The following is a 20,341-nucleotide window of genomic DNA, read 5'->3' on the forward strand; positions in this document are numbered from 1 at the left end:
TATTTAAATGTAAGTTATTTAACATACCATGTACAATTGGTTTCAGGAGTAGAACCCAGTGATTCATCACTGATATATAACACGCAGTGCTCATCCCAAGTGCTCTCCCTAATGCCCATCACCCATTTAGCCCATCCTCCCTCCAACAACTCCTCCAGTGACCCTCAGTTTATTCTGTATTTAAGAGTCTCTTATGGTGTACCTCCCTCTGCTTTTATCTTATTTTTCCTTCCCTACCCATATGTTCATTTGTTTTGTTTCTTAAATTCCACGTATGGATGCAATCATATGATATTTGTCTTTCTATGACTGACTTATTTTGCTTAGCATAATACACTCTAGTTCCATCCATGTCATTGCAAATGGCAAGATTTTATTCTTTTTGATTGCTGAGTAATATTCCATTGTATATACATCCCACATCTTCTTTTTCCATTTGTCAGCCAATGGGTATTTAGGCTCTTTCCATAATTTGGCTATTGTTGATAGCACTACTATAAACATTGGGGTCGATGTGCCTTTTCAAATCAGCATTTCTGTATCCTTTGGATAAATACCTACTAGTGCAATTACTGGGTAATAGGGTAGTTCTATGTTTAATTTTTTTGGAACCTCCATACTGTTTTCCAGAGTGGCTGCACCAATTAGCATTTCCACCAACAAAGCTAAAGTGTTCCCCTTTCTCCACATCCTCACCAACATTGGTTGTTTCCTGTGTTGTTAATTTTAGCAATTCTGAGAAGTGTGAGGTGGTATTTGTATTGTGTTGATTTGTATTTCCCCGATGATGGTGATGTTGAGCATCTTTTTATGTGTCTCTTAGCCATCTGTACATCTTCTTTGGAAAATTGTCTATTTGTGTCTTTTACCCATATCTTCATGTGATTGTGTTTTTTTGGGGCGGGGGTGTTGAGTTTGATAAGTTCTTTATAGATTTTGGATACTAACCTTTTATCTGATATGTCATGTGCAAATATCTTCTCCCATTCCATTGGTTGCCTTTTAGTTCTGTTTATTGTTCCCTTCCCTGTGCAGAAGGTTTTCATCTTGATGAGGTCCCAATAGTTCATTTTTTGCTTTTATTTCCCTTGTCTTCAGAGACATGTCAAGTAAGAAGTTGTGGCTGAGATCAAAGAGATTGTTGCCTGTTTTCTCCTCTAGGATTTTGATGGCTTCCTGTCTTACATTTAGGTCTTTCATCCATTTTGAGTTTATTTTTGTGTATGGTGTAAGGAAGTTGTCCAGGTTCATTTTTCTAAATGTGGCTGTCCAGTTTTCTCAACACCATTTGCTGAAGAGACTGTCTTTTTTCCATTGGATATTCTGCTTAGTCAAAGATTAGTTGGCCATACATTTGTGGGTCCATTTCTGGGTTCTCTGTTCCATCGATCTGAGGGTCTGTTTTTGTGCCAGTACCATACTGTCTTGATGATTACAACTTTGTAATAAAGCTTGAAGTCTGGAATTGTGATGCCTCCAGCTTTGGTTTTCTTTTTTAACATTATCTTGGCTATTCGGGATCCTTTCTCATTCCATACAAATTTTAGAATTGTTTGTTCTAGCTCTTTGAAGAATGCTAGTGTTATTTTGATAGGGATTGCATTGAATATGTAGATTGCTTGGGGTGGTATTGACATTTTAACAATTTTTGTTCTTCCAGTCCATGAGCATGGAATGTTTTTCCATTTCTTTTTGTCTTCTTCAATTTCTTTCCTAAGCTTTCTATAGTTTTCAGCATATAGATCTTTTACCTCTTTGGTTAAGTTTATTCCTAGTTATTGTGTGGTTTGTGGTGCATTGTAAATGGGGTTGATTCCTTGATTTCTCTTTCTGCTGCTTCATTATTGGTGTATACAAAGGTCATTGTTTTTTGGTGTAGTTTTTTGGGTTTTCCACATAGAGTATTATGTCATCTGTGTAGAGTGAATGTTTCACTTCCTCCTGGCCAGTTTGCATGCCTTTTATTTCTTTTTGTTGTCTTATTGCTGGGGCTAAAACATCCAGTACTATGCTGAATGACAGCGATGGGAGTGGACACCCCTGTTGTAATTCTGACTCTAAGGGGAAAGCTCTCAGTTTTTCCCCATTGAGGGTGATATTAGCTGTGAGCCTTTTTTATATGGCCTTTATAATATTGAGGTATGCTCCTTCTATCCTTACTTTCTTAAAAGGTTTTGTCACGAAAGGCTGTTGTATTTGGTCAAGTGTTTTTTTTTTTTTCTGTATCTATTGAGAGGATCATATGGTTCTTATCCTTTTATTAATGTAATGTATCACGTCGGTTGATTTTTAAATACTGAACTATCCCTGCAGTCCAGGAATGAATCCCACTTGATTGTGGTGGATATTTCTTATACTGTATTGTTAGATTTGGTTGACTAGATCTTTTTTTTTAAATTTTTTTAACCTTTTTATTTATTTTTGAGACAGAGAGAGACAGAGCATGAATGGGGGAGGGTCAGAGAGAGAGAGAGGGAGACACGGAATCTGAAACAGGCTCCAGGCTCTGAGCTGTTAGCACAGAGCCGGAAGCGGGGCTTGAACTCACGAACCGCGAGATCATGACCTGAGCCGAAATCAGACGCTTAGCCAACTGAGCCACCCAGGCGCCCCCCCCTTTTTTATTTTTTCAAAAAAAGACTTAGTTTTAATTTTGCCTTTGTATCACTAGCATATTTTTAAGGCAATGTTTTCTTTTGGACTTTAAAATTAGTTTCCGGAGCCTAGACATTTGTGGTGACATGTTGATGGCCATTCAGAATGCCTGGGAGACGTTTTAGGTCAACAATCAACATGCTCTTCCAATCTGGTTGTTTTCCAGTCCTCTTGAGTTTGGAATGCAGGTTAAAAAAGTCTGCATCCTGGTCTCATTTTTTTCATGAAAGTTTCAGAGGGATAAACAAAGACTTTGACATACGAAAGCCTCAGGCTGGAACTTCGCTCACGTTCTATCTGTATGAAAAGTTACTTGCAGGGTGCCTGAGTGGCTCAGTGGGTTGTGTCTGACTCTTCAGTTGTAGTCATGAACCCAAGTTCATGGGATCGAGCCTGGTGTTGGGTTGCACTGAGCATGCAGCCTTCTTGGGATTTTCTCTCTCTTTCCCTCTTCCCCTCTCCCCTCCTCTCACTCTCTTTTTCCCTCAAAAACAAAAGTTACTTGCTTTATCTGAATCTCAATTTCCTCATGTGCAAAATGCAGATAAAACCTGCTTGATATCCTTTTGAATATTGTGATCTTGTCTATAAAATCCCCAGCTCAATGTCTGATAATATTGCATAGGAGATGTTTGCTTGCCCCTGTTCCCTCAATCCCTCCATGTCTGTCTATTGGCCCTTCTTTTTTTGTTCCTGGTTTGTTTTTTTTTTTCAATATATGAAGTTTATTGTCAAATTGGTTTCCATACAACACCCAGTGCTCATCCCAAAAGGTGCCCTCCTCAATACCTATCACCCACCCTCCCCACCCTCCCACCCCCATCAACCCTCAGTTTGTTCTCAGTTTTTTTTAAATTTTTTTTAACGTTTATTTATTTTGAGACAGAGAGAGACAGAGCATGAACGGGGGAGGGGCAGAGAGAGAGGGAGACACAGAACTGGAAGCAGGCTCCAGGGTCTGAGCCATCAGCCCAGAGCCCGACAAGGGGCTCGAACTCACAGAATGTGAGATCGTGACATGAGCTGAAGTTGGACGCTTAGCCGACTGAGCCACCCAGGCGCCCCTGTTCTCAGTTTTTAAGAGTCTCTTATGCTTAGCTCTCTTCCACTCTAACCTCTTTTTTTTTTTTCCTTCTGCTCCCTCATGGGTTTCTGTTAAGTTTCTCAGGATCCACATAAGACTGAAAACATATGGTATCTGTCTTTCTCTGTATGGCTTATTTCACTTAGCATCACACTCTCCAGTTCCATCCACGTTGCTACAAAGGGCCATATTTCGTTCTTTCTCATTGCCCTGTAGTAGTCCATTGTGTATATAAATCACAATTTCTTTATCCATTCATCAGTTGATGGACATTTAGGCTCTTTCCATAATTTGGCTATTGTTGAGAGTGCTGCTATAAACATTGGGGTACAAGTGCCCCATGCATCAGTACTCCTTATCCCTTGGGTAAATTCCTAGCAGTGCTATTGCTGGGTCATAGGTAGGTCGTAGGTCTATTTTTAATTTTCTGAGGAACCTCCACACTGTTTTCCAGAGTGGCTGCACCAATTTGCATTCCCACCAATAGTGCAAGAGGGTTCCCGTTTCTCCACATCCTCGCCAGCATCTATAGTCTCCTGATTTGTTCATTTTGGCCACTCTGACTGGCGTGAGGTGATATCTGAGTGTGGTTTTAATTTGTATTTCCCTGATAAGGAGCGACGTTGAGCATCTTTTCATGTGCATGTTGGCCATCCGGATGTCTTCTTTAGAGTAGTGTCTATTCATGTTTTCAGCCCACTTCTTCACTGGGTTATTTGTTTTTCGGGTGTGGAGTTTGGTGAGCTCTTTATAGACTTTGGATACTAGCCCTTTGTCTGATATGTCATTTGCAAATATCTTTTCCCATTCCGTTGGTTGCCTTTTAGTTTTGTTGGTTGTTTCCTTGGCTGTGCAGAAGCTTTTTATCTTCATAAGGTCCCAGTAGTTCATTTTTGCTTTTAATTCCCTTGCCTTTGGGGATATGTCGAGTAAGAGATTGCTATGGCTGAGGTCAGAGAGGTCTTTTCCTGCTTTCTCCTCTAGGGTTTTGATGGTTTCCTGTCTCACATTCAGGTCCTTTATCCATTTTGAGTTTATGTTTGTGAATGGTGTGAGAAAGTGGTCTAGTTTCAACCTTCTGCATGTTGCTGTCCAGTTCTCCCAGCACCATTTGTTAAAGAGACTGTCTTTTTTCCATTGGATGTTCTTTCCTGCTTTGTCAAAGATGAGTTGGCCATATTTTTGTGGGTCTAGTTCTGGGGTTTCTATTCTATTCCATTGGTCTATGTGTCTGTTTTTGTGCCAATACCATGCTGTCTTGATGATGACAGCTTTGTAGTAGAGGCTAAAGTCTGGGATTGTGATGCCTCCTGCTTTGGTCTTCTTCAAAATTACTTTGGCTATTCAGGGCCTTTTGTGGTTCCATATGAATTTTAGGATTGCTTGTTCTAGCTTCGAGAAGAGTGCTGGTGCAATTTTGATTGGGGTTGCATTGAATGTGTAGATAGCTTTGGGTAGTATTGACATTTCGACAATATTTATTCTTCCAATCCATGAGCATGGAATGTTTTTCCATTTCTTTTTATCTTCTTCAATTACCTTCATAAGCTTCCTATAGTTTTAAGCATACAGATCTTTTACATCTTTGGTTAGATTTATTCCTAGGTATTTTATGCTTCTTGGTGCAATTGTGAATGGGATCAGTTTCTTTATTTGTCTTTCTGTTGCTTCATTGTTAGTGTATAAGAATGCAACTGATATCTGTACATTGATTTTGTATCCTGCAACTTTGCTGAATTCTTGTATCAGTTCTAGCAGACTTTTGGTGGAGTCTATCGGATTGTCCATGTATAATATCATGTCATCTGCAAAAAGTGAAAGCTTAACTTCATCTTTGCCAATTGTGATGCCTTTGATTTCCTTTTGTTGTCTGATTGCTGATGCTAGAACTTCCAACACTATGTTAAACAACAGCGGTGAGAGTGGGCATCCCTGTCATGTTCCTGGTCTCAGGGAAAAAGCTCTCAGTTTTTCCCCATTGAGGATGATGTTAGCTGTGGGCTTTTCATAAATGGCTTTTATGATCTTTAAGTATGTTCCTTCTATCCCGACTTTCTCAAGGGTTTTTATTAAGAAAATGTGCTGAATTTTGTCAAAGGCCTTTTCTGCATCGATTGACAGGATCATATGGTTCTTATCTTTTCTTTTATTAATGTGATGTATCACGTTGATTGATTTGCGAATGTTGAACCAGCCCTGCATCCCAGGAATGAATCCCACTTGATCATGGTGAACAATTCCTTTTATGTGCTGTTGAATTTGATTTGCTAGTATCTTATTGAGAATTTTTGCATCCATATTCATCAGGGATATTGGCCTGTAGTTCTCTTTTTTTACTGGGTCTCTGTCTGGTTTAGGAGTCAAATTAATACTGGCTTCATAGAATGAGTCTGGAAGTGTTCCTTCCCTTTTTATTTTTTGGAATAGCTTGAGAAGGATAGGTATTATCTCTGCTTTAAATGTCTGGTAGAACTCCCCTGGGAAGACATCTGGTTCTGGACTCTTATTTGTTGGGAGATTTTTGATGACTGATTCAATTTCTTCGCTGGTTATAGGTCTGTTCAAGCTTTCTATTTCCTCCTGATTGAGTTTTGGAAGCGTGTGGGTGTTTAGGAATTTGTCCATTTCTTCCAGGTTGTCCAGTTTGTTGGCATATAATTTTTCATAGTATTCCCCGATAATTGCTTGTATCTCTGAGGGATTGGTTGTAATAATCCCATTTTCATTCATGATTTTATCTATTTGGGTCATCTCCCTTTTCTTTTTGAGAAGCCTGGCTAGAGGTTTATCAATTTTGTTTATTTTTTCAAAAAACCAACTCTTGGTTTTGTTGATCTGCTCTACAGTTTTTTTTAGATTCTATATTGTTTATTTCTGCTGTGATCTTTATTATTTCTCTTCTGCTGGATTTAGGCTGTCTTTGCTGTTCTGCTTCTATTTCCTTTAGGTGTGCTGTTAGATTTTGTATTTGGGATTTTTCTTGTTTCTTGAGATAGGCCTGGATTGCAATGTATTTTCCTCTCAGGACTGCCTTTGCTGCTTCCCAAAGCATTTGGATTGTTGTATTTTCATTTTCGTTTGTTTCCATATATTTTTTAATTTCTTATCTAATTGCCTGGTTGACCGATTCATTCTTTAGTAGGGTGTTCTTTAACCTCCATGCTTTTGGAGGTTTTCCAGACTTTTTCCTGTGGTTGATTTCAAGCTTCATAGCATTGTGGTCTGAAAGTATGCATGGTATGATTTCAATTCTTGTATACTTATGAAGGGCTGTTTTGTGACCCAGTATGTGACCTATCTTAGAGAATGTTCCATGTGCACTCGAGAAGAAAGTATATTCTGTTGCTTTGGGATGCAGAGTTCTAAATATATCTGTCAAGTCCGTCTGATCCAATGTATCATTCAGGGCCCTTGATTCTTTATTGACCATGTGTCTAGATGATCTATCCATTTCTGTAAGTGGAGGGTTAAAGTCCCCTGCAATTACCACATTCTTATCAATAAGGTTGCTTATGTTTGTGAGTAATTGTGTTATATATTTGGGGGCTCCTGTATTCGGCACATAGACATTTATAATTGTTAGCTCTTGCTGATGGATAGAACCTATGATTATTATATAATGCCCTTCTTCATCTCTTGTTACAGCCTTTAATTTAAACTCTGGTTTGTCTGATATAAGTATGGCTACTCCAGCTTTCTTTTGACTTCCAGTGGCATGATAAATAGTTCTCCATCCCCTCACTCTCAATCTGAAGGTGTCCTCAGGTCTAAAATGAGTCTCTTGTAGACAGCAAACAGATGGGTCTTTTTTTTATCCATTCTGATACCCTATGTCTTTTGGTTGGTGCATTTAGTCCATTTACATTCAGTGTTATTATAGAAAGATATGGGTTTAGAGTCATTGTGATGTCTGTAGGTTTCATGCTTGTAGCGATATCCCTGGCACTTTGTCTCACAGGATCCCCCTTAGGATCTCTTGTAGGGCTGGTTTAGTGGTGATGAGTTCCTTCAGTTTTTGTTTGGGAAGACCTTTATCTCTCCTTCTATTCTAAATGACAGACTTGCTGGATAAAGGATTCTCGGCTGCGTATTTTTTCTGTTCATCCCATTAAAGATCTCCTGCCATTCCTTTCTGGCCTGCCAAGTTTCAGTAGAGAAATCGGTCACGAGTCTTAAAGGTCTCCCTTTATATGTTAGAGCACGTTTATCTCTAGCTGCTTTCAGAATTTTCTCTTTATCCTTGTATTTTGCCAGTTTCCCTATGATATGTTGTGCAGAAGATTGATTCAAGTTACGTCTGAAGGGAGTTCTCTGTGCCTCTTGGATTTCAATGTCTTTTTCCTTCCCCAGATCCAGGAAGTTCTCAGCTATTATTTCTTCAAGTACTCATTGGCTAGTATCTAGTTGAGAATTTTTGCATCCATGTTCATCAGGGAAATTGGTCTGTTGAATAATTCTTTTAATGTAATTTTGGATTCAATTTGCAACTATGTTTTTGAGAATTTTTGCATCTAGTTTCATCAAGGATATTGTCCTATAGTTCTTCTTTTTAGTGGGTCTTTGTCTCGTTTTGGAATCAAGGTAATCCTGGCTTTATAGAATAAGTTTGGAACCTTTCCTTGCATTTTAATTTTTTTGGAACAGCTTGAGAAGAATAAGTATTTACACCTTTAAATATCTGGTAGAATTTCCCTGGGAAGCCATATGGGCCAGGACTCTTATTTGTTGGTAGATTTTTAATAGCTGATGCAATTTCTTTGCTGGTTATGGTCCAGTTCAAATTTTCTATTTTTACCTGTTTCAGTTTTCTTAGTGTGTGAGTTTCTAGGAATTTGTCTATTTCTTCCAGATTGCCCAGTTTGTTGGCATATAATTTTTCATAATATTCTCTTGTAATTGTTTATATTTCAGTGGTGTTGGTTTGATCTCTCCTCTTTCACTTGCAATTTGATCTATTTGCGTTCTTTCTCTTTTCTTTTTGATAAGCCTGGCTAGAGACTTTATCAATTTTGTTTATTCTTTCAAAGAACCAGCTCTTAGTTTCATTGATCTGTTCTACTCTTTTTTGTTTGCTTATTTGTTTCTCTATCATTTATTTCTGCTCTAATCTTCATTGTTTCCCTTCTTCTGCTGGCTTTAGGCTTTATTTTTAGGTATAAGGTTAGATTGTTTATTAGTAACTTTCTTGCTTCTTAAGGTAGGTCTGCAATATACTTTCCTCTTAGCACTGTCTTTGCTGACCCCAAAGGGTTTACACTGTAATGTTTTCATTTTATTGGCTTCCATGTATTTTTTTTATTTCTTCTTTAATTTCCTTGTTAGCCCATTCAAAATTTATTAGGATGTCTTTAACCTCCATGTAGCTGAGGGCTTTCCAAATTTTTAATGTGGTTGATTTCAAGTTTCATAGTGTTGTGATCTGAAACTATGCATGGTATGATCTCAGTGTTTTTGTACCTGTTGAGGGCTGATTTTTGATCTCAATGTTTTTGTATGTGTTGAGGGCTGAATATGTGATCTATTCTGGAGAATATTCCATATACACTCAAGAAGAATGTGTATTCTACTGTTGTAGGATGAAATGTTCTGAATACATCTGTTAAGTCCTACCAGTCCAGTGGTGCCTGGGTTTCTCAGTCTGTTAAGCATCCAACTTCAGCTTAGGTCATCATCTCACAGTTCATGAGATCAAACCCCACATTGGGCTCTTGGCTGTCAGCACAGAGCACACTTCAGATCCTCTGTCTCCCTTTCTGTCTGCCCTTCCCCTGTCGTGTGCTCTCTTTCTTTCTCTGTCTCTCAAAAATGAATAAATATTTTTTTAAAAAGCCCAATCAGTCCAGTGCATCATCCAAAGCCTTGTTGATCTTCTGCTTAGATGACCTGCCCATTACTGTTAGTGGATTATTAAAGACCTCTATTATTATAGTATTATTGTTAATGAGTTTTGTATGTTTGTTACTAAATGATTTATATATTTGGTTTCCTTAAGGTTGGGGGCATAAATATTTACAATTATTATATCTTCCTGATGCATAGACCCCTTAATTATGATATAATGCCCATCTTCACCTCTTGTTACAGTCTTTGATCTAGTTTGTCTAAGTATGGCTACTCTGACTTTTCAGTTTCACTATGATATGTTGTGTTCACCTATGTTTATTGACTTTGAGAGCAGTTCTCTGTGCCCTTTGGACTTGAGTGCATGTTTCCTTCTCAAGATTAGGCAAGTTCTCAGCTATAATTTGTTCAAATAAACCTTCTGCCCCCTTTTCCCACTTTACTTCTTCTGGGATTCCTTTGATATGGATGTTCTTTCATTTTATGGAATCACTAAGTTCTCTAAGTCTCCCCTCATGATTTAATAGTTTTCTTTTACTCTTCTTTTTAGCTTCATTATCTTCCACAATTTTATCTACTATTACCTTTTTAATCCTCATTGTGACCGTATCCAGTCAGTTTTGGATCTCAGTTAGGGCATTTTTTAATTTCAGCCTAATTTTTAGGTCTTTGGTCTCTGCAGATACAGTTTCTCTAGTGTCTTCTATGCTTTTTTTTCAAGCCCAGTTACTAGTCTTATGAGAATTTTTCTAAATATTTGTTCAAATATATTGCTTATATCTGGTTTGAGCAAGTCCCTGGCTGTAATTTCTCCTTGACCTTTCCTTTGGGGAGAATTCCTCCAACTTGTCATTTTGGCTAAGTTTCTGTCTTTAATGTATTTTAAAAGCTTGTTATGTTTCCTGGACCTGAAACTACTACTCTATTAAAAAGGAGTCATGCACTGTCCAGAGCTTGGTACTTCAGAAAATGTTTCTGGTGTATGCTGTGTGCACTCTGATGTTGTCTTTTGGATGCTCTTTCCCACTGGTCAGTCTTCTGCAGATCTCCTCCTTGCTTGCAGTGGAGAGTGCTAGCAAGTGCCTGGAACTTTAATTAGGTGTACTTCAATTTTGTTGTTGTTGTTGTTGTTAAAACAAGCACGGGAAAAAGGAAGAACAAAAACCTGATTCCAAATAAAGATAAAAGGAAAGGGAACAAAGAAACCTAAACAGTCAATCAAAAAGAAGAAAAGAAAAACGAAAGAAAAAACAAAAAAATAAAGAAGCCTGATCCTAGAGAGAGAGAGAGAAAAGGAAATGAAAACAAACAGAACTATGAGTCTGATTCCAAAAGACAGAAAACAACAACAACAACAACAACAAAAACCAAAAAGGTAAGCCTGGTCCAGTTCCACCAGAGCTGTAGGTGTCATTTTGAGGCATCCAATTTTTAGTGCACTTGGTGCATAAGGAGGCTGGCTGTCCTCGTCTTCTGGAGGAGGAGCCTACAGCTTTGGGTCAGAGTCAGTCTTGCCCCGGTAAATAAGCAGTTGCCAGGCACATGGTGGGCAGGGTTTGGTGTGAACAGGCCCTGCCTTCACTGGGAAACAACTGTGTTGCTCTCTAAAATCTCACTGTCTTGGTGTTGGGGGAAAATGGCGCAACCCCAATCTCTTGTCCCAGGACAGAGGATCTCAGACCCTCTGCTGTTCACAGAATAGCGAAGACAATTGGCTTGCCCTGTGGCACAACTCTCTTGATTTTTTTTAATTTGGCACCAGGCTGGGACTCAACACTCGAAGTCCTAAACGACCCAGCACCTTGCACACTCATCCCCCTTCTCTGGAGTAGAGCCTCTCCACACTGTGTCTGAAGTCCTTTGTTCCTGAAAAACAGTTCCATGCCTGCTCAGTGCAGGGAATCAATGGTGTAGCACTGTTAAAAGCAGAAAAGGCTATATTCCCTCTGGGTGTGCCCTGTCCCCTGCTGATGAAAGTCCTTTCGCTGGTGTCTGCATGGTGTTTTGTCCTTGGGGAGGCAAGGAAAATACCCTCTTCTAAAACTACTTCAGGAAGGAGAATGATTTCTCCCAATGTGCCCTGGGGTCTCTACACCATGCTATGCACTCTGGGCCAGCTCCTTCCTCCCCAGGAGCACATGCCACAGCTCTGCTCCAGAGAAAGTCACACCCCCCCAAAACCTCAGAGTGTGAGCCCTGAATGCTGTTTGAAACAAACAAACAAACAAACAAACAAACAAAAACAGGTGCACCTGGGTGGCTCAGTCAGTTGAACATCTGACTTTGGCTCAGGTCGTGATCTTGCATTTGTGGATTAAAGCCCCACATCAGACTCTGTGGTGACAGGTCAGAGCCTGAAGCTTGTTTGGGATTCTGTGTTTCCCTCTCTTTCTGCCCCACTCCTGCTCATGCTCTGTCTGTCTCTCAAAAAAATATTATGTTAAAAAAATTTTTAAAAGAAAAGAAAAAGAAAAACAAAAAACTTGCAACACTCCCAGTCTGTGGTCCAGACAGGTTTTCCTTTTGTGCAAACTGATGCTGCACTCTGTCAATCCCTCTGTCTTTCCTTCCTTTTGTCTCTCTACAGAAAGGGTACTCACTCCTTCACAGGACTGCCATTTTTTTTCTGTCCCCCAATTCAGTCTCATGCACCTTATATCTGCCACTATCTCCCTCCAACCGTGGAGATCTTTCTGCCAGTCTGCAAATTGATTTCCAAGTGATCTGACCTCAATACAACTGTGTTTGAAGTACTAGGAAAGCCCAGGTTTCTCTACTTCACCACCATCTTAACTCCTCTTTAAAGAGATCCACATTTTTTTTAAATAACCAAGTGAAAACTTGGGGCACTTGGGTGGCTCAGTCAGTTAAGGTCCAACTTCGATTCAGGTCATGATCTCATTGTTCATGGGTACAACCCCCACCTGGGGCTCCGTGCTGACTGCTCAGAGCCTGGAGCCTGCCTGGGATTCTCTGTCTCCCTCTCTCTCTCTGCCCCTACCCCACTTGTGGTCTCTCTCTCTCTCTCAAAAATAAATACATAAATATTTTTTAAGTTAAAATAACCAAGTGAAAACTCAAGTTAAAAGTACAATAACTCAATGAAAATTCATGAGAGGATCTCAACAGTAGATATGAAGTAGCAGAAGAAAAAATCAGCAAATGTGAAGACTGATCAATAGAAATTATGCAATCCAAAGAACGAGTGTAAGAATAAAGAAAAATGAACAGATTCACAGAGAAGTATGCAAAATATTAACCAATTTAAAATACATGTAATATGAGGGGACCCTGGGTGTCTTAGCTGTTTGAGTGTCCGACTTTGGCTCAGGTAATGATCTCATATTCCGTGAGTTTGAGCCCCGCATCAGGCTCTGTGTGGACAGCTCAGAACCTGGAACCTGCTTTGGATCCTGTGTCTCCCTCTCTCTCTGCCTCTCCCCCACTCGCACTCTTTCTCTCTCTCTCAAGAATAATATTTAAAAAACATTAAAAAATAAAATAAAACACATAACATGAATAACAGAAGAGGTAAAGAAGGAGAAAAAATTCTTGAAAAAACAGTACCTGAATACTTCACAAATTTGATGATAAATATTGATCCATATATCCCAAAGTTCAACAAAGTCCAAATAGTATAAACAAAAATATATTCACACACAGATACATCATAGTAAAACTATTGAAAGACAAATTCTTAGAAAGATACCAGCTACCAAAAACAACTCTGGGATAAATATAAAATGTCAATAGGCCAATAGTAAGTAAAGCAATTAAATTAGTTATTTAAAAAACTTTTTTTCCACAAACTAATGCTCAGAAAGCTTTACTGGTGTAGCCTAATAAATAGTTAGAAAAAATAAACCATACCAATTTTTCACAGGGTTTTCTAAAAGGATAAGAGAGAATATTTTCTAACTAATGCCATGATACCTTGATATCAAAACCAGACAAAGATGTCACAAGAAAATAAAACTACTATCTAATTTGTTTTTATGAATATAGATACAAAATTTATGAACAAGATACTAGCAAATCATACCTATCAACAACAACAATAAAAAATAAGCACTATACCATGACCAAGTGAAATATATCCCAGAAAATGAGAGTTAGATTAACATTCAAAGTAAATTCATGTAATACACTACATCTATAGAATAAAAGACAAAATCATATGATCATTTCAAAAGATACAGAAAAAGTATTTGACAAAATCTGACACTCTTTTATAATAAAAACAAAGCAAAACAATGAATAGTAGGTAACTTTCTCAACCTGATAAAGGGCATAAATAAAAAACCTACAGTTAATGTCATATTTAAGTTGGAAACAATGAATGCTTTTACTCCAAGATCAGGAACAAGTTAAAGACATCTACTCTTGCCATTTATACTCATCATTGTACAGCAAGTTCTATCCAGGGCAATTAGGCAAGAAAACTAAACAAACACATTAAGATTGGTAAAATAAAAATAAATTTGTTTCACAGATTATATAATGTATATCCTTAAGAATACAAAAAATATTCCTACAATAAATTTACCAAAAAAATCACTAAGACAGATGACTATTAGCTAAAATAATACAATGCAGTCTTATTCTTACTTTTAATTACTTTTGTTAAAAGACTATCACCTAAGTAAACATTGAAAAGTTATTCATAAATGAAAAAGCAAGTGGGAATTCAATATTTTTGCAGTTCTTTATTACTAAAAAACATGTATCTTTAACATAAATATGTTACTAGTTAATAAGAAAAACTTTAATAAATCGGTTGATCAAAGGAGCTAAGTAATTTGCTGAAGGCGAAACACAGATGGCCAAGTAACGCTTAAGCCTTAATCTTAAATGAACACTTCACCAGTCATATCTGTCACAAAAATGTTCAATCATCTCAGCATTAGTATATGTCTTAGGAAGGCTACTTTAAGACCACAACTTGAGATTCTGGGATTTCTATTCTAGTGATTTCTTGGGAGAGGGCATAGGAATTTAGAAGTGAAGGAATGAGGATGAGACTTAAGAAAAAGCTAAGGGAGGATGCAGTTAATGCAGAAAATGAGACTAGCGTCAGCGCAGCTCTATGAGCAGCTGAGAGCACGAATTGCAACAGTCTGTCCTCTACTATGAGTCCTTTGGCCAGTTATTGGTTGTAGGCTGCCCCCACTCCTAGATTAGGATGTATAACCAGTAAAGGGAATCTGGGCAGAGCGCTAATACATCCGCTACAGCAAATGTTTAGAAAATAGTTGTTTTCAGTCTATTAATTAGAGTATATGTCAATGTTTATTGCAGGATGTGGTAGGTAGAATAATAGAACCTCCACATCCTAATCCCCAGAACCTGTGGGTTATTAGTTTGCATGGCAAAGGAAATTAAAGTAGCAGATGGAATTAAGATTGTTAATCAACTGATCTTAAAATAGAAGCAGCATGCTGGATTATCCAGGTGGTTTCAATGTAATCACGAAGTCCTTTAAAAATGGGAGAGAGGGCGCAAAAGAAAGCGCTGCAGTATGAGAAGCGTTCCATTGTTGGCTTTGAAGATTAAATGTGTGACTGAGCCAAGTAATGTTGGCAGTCCCTAAAAGCTGGAAAAAAACAAGAATGCTGAGTCTCCCTTAGAGTCTCCAAAAACGTATGTGGTCCTGCCAACACCTTGTTTTAACCCAGGGGGATCCATTTCATACTTCTAACCTCCAAACTGTAAGGTAAGAAATACGTGCAGTTTTGTGGCAACTTGTTACAATAGTGATAGGAAGTGAATACACAGGATTGTTGAAATTATCTAGAATAAGGAATAATCATGACACTGATAATGAGAGTGAAAAAGGAGAAGAGGATAAATCAAAGATAGATCTAATAGTTGAAACTAAACATTTGGGAGATGTTGATGCTACCATTATTTTTTTAAGTGAAAAATATTGGGAAAGAATAGTTTCAGGGGTTTGTTTGGGAAAGCACTTTGTGAGCTATAATAAACTTGAAGTCTAACTATGATATTTAGATGGGTAAACTACAGAGTTGTCATAATGAAGCTTCTCTTTTAGTACTGGTATAAAAACCACATTTGCAAGGGTTGAACAGTGAATAAATGAAAGGAAATAAATGCTGCATATAATTAGTTCTAGGTTTGCTGTGAAAAGGTGGGGAATTTGGTGGTTTTTCAAAGAGGTAGAATAGAGGTTAAGTGAAGAAACCAGTACAAAGAAAGAATTTGAAATTTAAAGGAAGTATAGGTAATTAATCAAGTTCTCATAGGAAATGTGCAACTATAATATATGGGGTCTAGAGATTATTACTACAGATTTAATTTCAGTTGCTTTTATTAAAGGCATTTGTAAGTAAATGAAAATTCTGTGGAAATTAGTGGGACAATATTGGTAACTGCCTTACCATCTGTGTTGGAATGTATTTGAGGAGTTTCTAATTTAAGTAATTCCAATTTATGTAATAAAATGCTTTTATTCATTTTCCTCTTGAATACCCATGATGAATTAGATCAAACAAAAAGTCTCTTTTGGTTGGTGAAACGGTTTTTGTCTCTACTTTCTCAGTATCTTCCAATGCTAAACTGTCAGATTAAAGCACCTTGTAAATTTATTTTTAGGATCAAATATGTTGTGATTAAGATTAATAATAGGAATAATCTAAATGTTTTAAGATCCAGATCAAGCTTCTAGAGTTTTTGTAAGACAAGACAGGATTAAACTTTCTAGTAGAAAACAATAAATATAAACATATGTAAAATATTATATGTATATATACGTGGGTATGTACATATGTAGGTGTATGCATATGTATTTATATATAATTATAAGAAGTATTTTCAGAGGACTTAGAGAATACTTCATTAGTTTTTATAGGTTAATAGTTGTGGTTGGGAATAGTTCAGGAATATGGTCCATTTTTAGATCATGGAATCGTCTGAGAGACATTGCAACTAAATATATGGATGTCAAGTAATTTAATGAACTTACAAAACACACTATAAGGGATAACAAGATACTTGGTGACTTAAAATGTTTGTGAGAATATTATCTACAAAATAATTTTGATATAATGCAGATGCAAAGTGGAGCTATCTTTACACAGTATAGCTTAAGTGACTAAAATTTTCTATCCTTCCAAGGCAATGGAAACATGACCAACATTGTCTCCAACGTATATAGATAACAACTCATTATTTCCATTGATCATAGATGACTGGATTGTAGAATGTAGTAAGAATTGACAGGATGGACTAAGAAAAATAATCATATAAGGTCAGTGCTAAGCATGAGTCTAGATTGGTGAGCACATAGCAGCTGGAAGTAAACCATTTTATACACAGTTTCCATAAGATTAAAGAGAAAAGTTTTGTCAACACCTAACCATGAGCTTTCAACAGAGTCCCCATAGAAAGAAAACAAGTTTAAAATATACCTGTATAAATTTTTATGTATGTGTAAATATATAGTTTATATATATATAAATCTCCTTGCTGAAGTCAAGAAGATGCAGTGCATCAGCAACTTAATAGAATATTAGTCAAAACAATAGCAAAGATAGATGAGCAGCCAAAAAGAGTGCTGCTCAATTTATACCCTCAAAATAAACCAAGGATAGGCAATCAAGAGGTTACTAGAACTTGCTTCAGTGAAGTCACTGTTCCTTACAGCTTCCAGACCTGAGTCAGATTAGACTAGAGCTCATTGACTATTGGATAGGCTTGATTCTGAGGAGAAAGGACTCTTCAACACCATGGTTACCATACATGGTGGTGACTGTCTCGGTCCTTTTCCAAAAAAACTATGGCCATTTGCTTTCACAACTGTACATTTATGATTGGTATTGTGAGGATTGTTGGAAACACAGTTAAACTTGACATGGACTCCCAGAAACTCAAAGTATTCTCATGGCTTCCTTTGTGATTGGGGCCATATGGAGGCTAGATAATTAAATGGATGTGGGTTGGTGGATCTGCCTAGTGGTTATCTCCCTGGTCTCTGAATATATAATTGGAATAGACGTACATGGTATTTAGTAAAACTCTACGTTAGGTTCTCAGTGTGTGAACTAAGAATAATCATAATGGGAAAAAACAAGTGTGAGTCTCTAAAACTGCCCCTCCCACCTTCATAAGTGTGACCCTGTACAAAAGTGGATAGTAGAGAATAGCAGTAGATGACCTCAAACTCAATTAACTCACAGCTTTAATTGGGACTGCAATACCGGCAGGTTAACATAGTCTCCGGTACACCGATGCTGCCACTGATTTGAGAAATGCATTGTTTTCTACTTCCTAAAGAATACAGGATTAGAACCAGTACAAATTGACATGGAAGTCACTACAGATACTTGACCCTTCTCTAAGGACTATCTTTGTTCCCCTGCCCAATAACATAATAGAGCATGAATAAACCTGATTTTCTTCACATCTTTCAGCATCTATGAGAACATTATCCTAATTAGTCCAGATGAGCAAAAGCACATTGCTCACACATAGATGACCAACACATTGGAAGTCTTGTTAACATGTATGTACTTCTAACACTGGGAGGTAAAGTCTATGAAGTTTCTAGTTTGATACATCTGTCAAATATTTAGGAGGCCAGGTGGTTGGTCTGTCAGGATATTCCATATGAAGTAAAAGACAAATGTTTAGTCTTGTACTTCCCACCGTGAGGAAGGAAGCACAATACCAGAAAGACCTCTTTGGGTTTTGAAGCAGTATATTCCAAACTGGGGAAATTGCTCCAAATCATGCTTCATGATACAAAAGGCTTTCAGCAGTGAGTGGAGCTCAGGGTTAAAGAGCACTGTGGCAGATACAAGCTAGCAATGGTGAGAAAGTGATGCTTTCTGAAAATTTGACAAGCTTCAGTGGGGAAATGTGCTGCCGAATCTGGGGTTTTAAAAGGTCATTCTACCTTTGTGTGCTTCTAGGGTAAGTGACCATGCTTCCACAACTACCCTTCATGAAATGGGCTCTCTCAAATATACATAGTCATAAGGTTGGAGGGGTCCAGAAATGGTTAATTGTAAAATGGAAGTTCTATATCCAGTATTTGGCATGAGTAAACCCAAATAGCAAAAACAATATGCATGGGTAGGTAGCCCCAACTACTAAGTCATCACAACTGTTGCACCGATGCTTATCTCTTAGCATTATATCTTACCATTCTTGCTATGACTTGTAAGGTGACTTTGTTATGTGAGTTCAAGATGAATATATGATGACAGCTGAAGTCTAGCTCAACTCGGGGATGGTCAGGAAAAATAATAAAAAAGGATAGCCCTAATGAACAGAACTTCATGCAATGTATTTGGTTATTGTCATGTGTTAAAAAAGGAAATCTGACGTAACCTATATATAGTACACACACACAAACATACATAGACACACATAAATATATATATGCACACATACGCATAACACATGATACATACACACATATAATACATACACACATATAATACATACACACATATAATACATACACACATATAATACATACACACATATAATACATACACACATATAATACATACACACATATAATACATATATACACATACACCCCCACACACATATACACCCCATATACATACCCCCACACATATACAGAAACCCAAACCTACATCCGCCAGTCACCTAATCCCCCACACACCGCCCACACACCACGCATGCATCCCCCACCTCCATGCACACCCCCCCGCACCGGCATGCACGCAACCCCCCCCCACGCACCTACACACACACACACACACACACACACACACACACACACCGCACCTCCACGCGCACCCACCCCTGCCCGCACCTCCACGCGCACCTCCACGTGCACACCCCCCAGCTCCGACACCCTCCCCCAGCTCCGACACCCTCCCCCAGCTCCGACACCCTCCCCCAGCTCCGACACCCCCCCGCATCAACACCCCCCCCCCCCCGCACCGACACACACACACCCCTCGAACACCCCCTCCCTCACCGACACACTTTGCTGATGATGGTCAGAGGCCTAGGAGGAAATAGTCATCAAGGTCTACAATAGAAAGATATTGATAAATATTTGGGAGTAGGTACAAAGTATGAAGACCTTCATATTACATTATAAAGACCTTTAAAGGAGACTTCAACAACCAAGCACACAATCACTCCATCAGTCTTTGTAATCAGGCACCTAAATGTTGACAAGATGGGCACATGAAAGAATTGGCCATGGTGGCAGGGATGGAAGCTCTACATGGACAACAAATGATGTGTCTACTGCCAGTACTGAATGACCATCCTATCAGTAACAGAGACCATTGCTGAGTCTCTAATACCGCATGATTTCTCAAGGAAAGAATGCAACTTTTGGTGGCAAATAAAGAACATTGATCTTTTTCTTCCTTGGAAGGACCACAATTTATTCTAAGAAAGTAGATAGATATTTTGGGTATAAGCTTTCTTTTCTGCCTTCAGGGTTTTAGCCAGCCAGCACCAGTATCTGAGAACTTATTATTTGATCCACTGACACAGAATTCATTTAGCTTCAGGTCAGACCAGCTTTCAGCAGAAAAGAGATAAGAGAATAGGTACCATGATTATGGTTTAGTATAGGAATGCCCTGCTGAAGGCACATCTGAAATGTCATCTCAGAAATGATATTTGACCAAGATGAAGTGAATCCTCCATGAAGAGTTATTTGTATGGCACTATGCTCCAAGTAAGGAGAATACATACATCTAGGAAGCAAGGGGCAGAAGTACAAGGGGTCCCTTTGTTCTCACT

The 20,341-nt window shown here is 38.2% G+C and overlaps 1 pseudogene; it reads right to left on the minus strand.

The window, feature by feature from the left end:
* The window catches only part of LOC125164836 (protein SET-like), a 56,187-nt pseudogene extending 36,895 nt beyond the window's left edge, over window positions 1-19,292 (minus strand).
* Between the last annotated feature and the right edge of the window lie 1,049 nt (window positions 19,293-20,341).

This window comes from Prionailurus viverrinus, chromosome B1, assembly GCF_022837055.1.
Source record: "Prionailurus viverrinus isolate Anna chromosome B1, UM_Priviv_1.0, whole genome shotgun sequence".
NCBI classification, from domain to species: domain Eukaryota; kingdom Metazoa; phylum Chordata; class Mammalia; order Carnivora; family Felidae; genus Prionailurus; species Prionailurus viverrinus.